This window comes from Chrysochloris asiatica, unplaced genomic scaffold (assembly GCF_000296735.1).
Source record: "Chrysochloris asiatica unplaced genomic scaffold, ChrAsi1.0 scaffold00056, whole genome shotgun sequence".
Classification (NCBI taxonomy): Eukaryota; Metazoa; Chordata; class Mammalia; order Afrosoricida; family Chrysochloridae; genus Chrysochloris; species Chrysochloris asiatica.
Window position 1 is genome coordinate 10,885,106 of NW_006408574.1, and position 5,572 is coordinate 10,890,677.

Here is a 5,572-nt window from a genome sequence, read left to right on the forward strand (position 1 = left end):
GGCAACAGCAATGGGCACAAGCATTACAATGACTGTGAGACTGGGGCAGGATCAGGCAGTGTTTTGTTCTGTTGCTGTAAGTCAGAATCGACTTGACAGCACCTAACAGCAACAAGTTGGGTCAGGTTTGGGTGTGTTTCTTTCCCCCTTGTATATTTATGATTTATTGACTTCTTAGAGATGCTTCATGATCCATTCACCTCTCATGCTCTCAGACACACAGACTAAAAGGAATATATTTCAATACTTCCTGAGATATTTGAATCAGAGACCATGATGTTTTATGTGCCTATGGTCAATAACTAATTGCTATCTAGTGGACTCAAGCACATGGTGATGCCACATGTGTCAGAGGAGACCTATGTTCCTTAGTAGTTTCAATGATTGTTTTTCAGAAGTAGATCACCAGCCCTTTTTACTGTTAGAACTTGGATTCTTCCTCTTTTGGTTAGCAAATGAACAGGTTAATTGTTGGCACCATTCTGATATTCCTCCCTATGTCAAAAAAAAGAAAAAGCTAAACCATTAAGTTCCTCCCATGAGGCTCCTCTGAGCTCTACTTAGTGCCTACTTGAAGCTGTTTGCTACTTGCAGCCCTTCCCTTTCAAGATGCCTGAGGAAGTACACCATGGAGGGGAAGGTGGAGACCTTTACCTTACAGGCAGATTGCCCAACTCATGCCACTCATCGTCAATACCTTCTATTCCAACAAGGACATTTTCTTCCAGGAGGTGATCTTGAATGCTTCTAATGCCCTGGTCAAGATTCGCTACGAGAGCCTGACAGATCCTTCCAAGTTGGATGGTGGTAAAGAACTGAAAATTGCAATCATGCCCAGCCCCCAGGAGTGTATGCTTACTCTGGTGGATACTGGCATTGGTATGACCAAGGCTGATCTCATTAATAGTCTGGGAACCATTGCCAAGTCTGATACCAAAGCATTTATTTATGGAGGCTCTGTAGGCTGGTGCAAACATTTCCCTGATTGGGCAATTTGGTGTTGGCTTTTATTCTGACTGTTTGGTGGCAGAGAAAGTGGTTGTGATCACAAAGCATAATGATGATGAACACTATGCCTCAGAGTCTTCTGCTGGGGGTTCCTTTACTGTGTGCTGACCACGGTGAACCCATTGGTCGGGGTACCAAAGTGATTCTGCACCTCACAGAAGACAAGACAGAGTACCTAGAGGAGCGGCAAGGGAAAGAAATAGTGAAGAAACACTTGCAGTTCATAGGCTATCCCATCACCCTTTAACTGTAGAAGGAACGAGAAAAGGAAACCAGTGATGATGAGGCAGAGGAAGAGAAAGGTGAGAAAGAAGAAGATCAGGATGAAGAAGAGAAGCCTAAGACTGAAGATGTAGGCTCAGATGAGGAAGATGATACCGGTAAGGACAAGAAAAGAAGACCAAGAAGATTAAGCAGAAATACATTGACCGAAGAACTAAACAAGACTAAACCCATTTGGACCAGATATCCAGATGACATCACCCAGGAGGAATATGGGGAATTCTACGAGAGCCTTACAAATGACTGGGAAGTCCACTTGGCAGTGAAGCACTTCATGTAGTACGTCAATTAGAATTCAGGGCATTGCTGTTTGTTCCCTGCCGGGCTCCCTCTGACGTCTTTGAGAACAAGAAGAAAAAGAACAACATTAAACTATGTCCACCATGTGATCATCATGGACAGCTGCAATAGTATCTCAAGTTCATCCAAGGTGTGGTGGACCCCGAGGACCCGCCCCACAACCTCTCCTGAGTAATGCACCAGCAGAGCAAAATCTTAAAGGTTATCTGTAAAAACATGGTCAAAAAGTGCCTTGAAACCCCCTCTAAGACTGAAACTCAAGGGGACCACATGAGCAGGCATGTAAGCTTACTGACGACCACATTGGCCTAGTGGTGAGTGAAAAAGGGAAAGCAGCAGTGAAGAAATGGGTTGAGTTCAACCACATTCCATAGACTCCTGTTGACCTGGAGATGTGAGATAGAAGAGGAAGGACTGGTTGGTCCAAAGTATGGTAAGACCTGGGGACACCTGAGCCCATGGACAAGGACAGCCACAGAGGGCTAGAGCTGAGAGTGAAACATCCAGTTGATATGGAGTGAAAAGAGGCACACAAGAACATCCACGCTTGCAGACAGTGCCCACTTGGTCTAGCCTTGATGGCTTGATGATCAGAACTCGACTAGAGGAAGATAAAAAAAAAAAAGAAGAAAACAATTTTTGATAAAGGAAACGAGGGTAAATTGCTACAATCTGATGAAGTTGACCTATACTCATGGAGGTAGTAACTCTAAATACCAACAGAGAGGGAAGGAGTCTTCACATGAAGTAACAGTACTATCCCCTCTGTACACAGAGTAGATAGGGATGGGCAACTTAGACATTGGTTATCTAAAATGAGGGGGTGATTTTAAGGCATGAAGTGACTGGATTACAAGGTTTCAAGGGGGAGTTTAGTTTAATAGTGTGTGGGGAAGAAAGAGTAGCCACTGAATAGTTTTCATCTTGTCTAGATGGGTCTGTTGAATAGAGATGGGGATAAGATCCTTATGATTCAATAGTGAGTAATTGTTATCATGACTAATTGCAACTGTCACAACTGTAAAGGTAGAAGTATTGTAACAAAAACAGGGAAGTAGTTAACCTTACAGTCCAGAAACAGAGGACCCTAGGATCATCAAGGAAGAAGAGCACAAGCAGAATGTGAGACCTTATCCAGAGAAGCAGCAAAACCAGAGATGGAGGCAGAGATGGGCTATGGAGAGAGGGAGCGACTAAGAACTCTATAGATTCATGGCGTGAGAGGGACTAAGAGTTGGTGGCCAGGAGGCAAACTTGCAGAATGTGCACTTTGGTGGTGTAAATTATTATACATGCCTGAGTGTTTTTTTTTTATTAATAAAAAAAAAAAAAACTAAAGTGAATAGAAAGAGATACTGTTAGCTGATGGTACACAGAGAGGATTATAATCGTTGTAATGAAACAAGGTGTATGATTTGTTGAATGTAAAACTGATGATTTGCCCTGTAAACTTTCACTCAATCCACAATAAAAACCTTAAAAAAAAAAAGATAGTGGAATTTTTCAACAACAACAAATAGAAGTGCCTTGAGCTCTTCTCTGAGCTGGCAGAAGGCCAGGGGAACAAACTATAAGGAATTCTGAGGCATTCTCTAAGAACCGAAGCTTGGAATCATGAGGACTCTACTAACCAGTGTCGCCTTTCTGAGCTGCTGCACTATCACACTTCCCAATCTGGAGATGAAATGACTTCTCTCCCTGAGTATGTTTCTCTCATGAAGGAGACCCAGAAGTCCATCTGTTACATCGCTGGTGAGAGCAAAGAGCCGACAGGGGTTCCTGAACACTCCAACATGCTACCCTTTCTTGAGTTCAGAAGAACTCAAATATTTCTGCAGCTAACATTAACATTTCAGATTAGGGAAAAAAAGAAAAACACATTTATTATTATTATTTTGGTATAAGCATTTAATGACTAAAAGCTATCAAAATGTTGTGAGTTAAGTGATTTCATTTACCTCAAAAACATCAAACACAAAATGTTCTTTTGAAATAGACTACGCTTTTTCAATAAAGCACTTTTGGTGTGAAATTCAGAGTCACCTACAAATCTATATTTAAATATCAGTTACTCTGAAGGAAAGAATTCCCTTGTGGTGTGGGCAGTCAATGTGCTTTGCTGCTAACCGGGTGACTTCTTGTTGGAGTCTCTCCAGAGATGTCTTGAAAGAAAGATCTTGTGATCAATTTCCAAAAGGTCACAATCAGGAATACAGCTCTATTCTAACACCCACGGGGTCACTTGCAGTCGGTATCAGCTCAATGACCACTGGTTGGTTTCTATCTTAGAGGAGAGCCTTGCCCAGGGTCAGTTTCCAAAGCTTGTCAATCCAGAAAAATACCTCTCCTCCCCCAGTTTGAGAAGCCTTTGCCAAAGTGCTTGTCTTAATGAAGACACCCATCGGAAAGCACTGGTTTTGACATCCCCGGTTCTAGTTAAGTTGAATTAGAAGAGTTACATCATGGCCATACTAAGCATTTGCCACATCATGACTAGAACCTTTCCCAATGAACACTGATGGAGATCATATATATTTTTATTTGGAACTAAACGTATTTATTAGTTTATTACAAAACAATTCTACATGCCATTAGGGTTACATAGTGGAGACAAGCAAACCTGAATAGACTGTGAAAACAAAAATAGGCTTTTAGAAATGTGGTCCTGTCTCCCCTTAAAATCATACTGTGTCCTTTAAGGATTGTCTGGGGAGCTCATTTCCTCAAAGACTGTGTTCAACTTGTTCAAGAGTTAAAAGTGACAACCATTTCCTTTCACCAAATAAGACCCACACATAGAATCCAGTAGATCAGCCATAAAAATGTACATGTTTTGTGGAAGAATAAACGTTGTTGGGAAATTCCCACTGGAAAGGACAAGCAGACCAGCCTGAAGTGGCTAGAAGAACAGAAGATACTTCTTCAAAGACAGACCTACAGGAAAAATACAAAACAGTAACAGCAGTCCGACTGATTACTACAAGAACAAGCAAGTTGCTCACCCAGGAGACATCCAGGCAGGTGGTCGGGTCTCCTCAGGGCAAACCTGATTCCAAGACTAAGACTCAATGGGAATACACAGGCAGACACGCGCTCTGATGGTTGACCACGTGGATCACTGATAAGGGGAAGTGAGGGAAAAACAGCAATGAAGCTGCAAGCTGAGCCCTACAACGTTCAATAGACTCCTGTGAACCCAGGTGGAGACCTGATTGGCCAGTAGTTTGTCAAGACCTGGGAACTCATGGGCCCAGTGTCCGTGACACAGCCACAGAGGACTAGAGTGGAGAGTGAAGCATCTAGCTGATAGGAAAAGAGGGCATATGCATAAGAACATCCACACTTGCAGATAACACCCATTTGAGCTGGCTTCAAAGACTGGTTGATCAGAGTTCAACTAGAAGAAGAAAGAAGAGGAAAAAAAGAGTAATCTGATACAATTTGATGAACTTGACCTACACCTATGGATGCAGTAGCTCAAAAGAGGGACCAAATCTTTACAGCCAGGATCATTCCCACCACTTACATACACCGAGTAGACAGGGATGGGCAACTTGGACACTGGCTACCCAAAATGGGGGGGAGGGCCTTACAAAGGCAAGAAGTGACTGGCTTACAATCTTTCAAGGGGAGCCTAGATCCAGAGGGTGCAGAGGAAGGTAGAATCTCCACTAAGTAGTATCTAATCTGTCTGGGCAGGGCTGATGAAAGGAGATGGGGATGACTCTTGTAATGCAATAGTGAATAATTGTTATCAGAACTGATTGTGAGGGTTGGAAATGTAAAGGTAGACATTTTGTAGCAAAAGGAGGGGTGTGATTGACTTTGCAGTTCAGGAGAGGAGGTCCCTGAGACCATCAAGGGAGAAAAGCGGATTGCAGGACCTTACTTATGCATGTGCACAGATCGCCTCGAAATTTAAAAAGACAGTTTTCAATTAAAACCAAATGGCCACAACTGGCCCTGAACTGTTTACCACTAG

General features: G+C 42.7%; 1 pseudogene; it reads left to right on the forward strand.

Annotated features, from left to right (window-relative positions):
* The first annotated feature begins 609 nt into the window (after positions 1-609).
* LOC102814590 lies at positions 610-1,701 on the forward strand (annotated as a pseudogene).
* Positions 1,702-5,572: the final 3,871 nt, after the last annotated feature.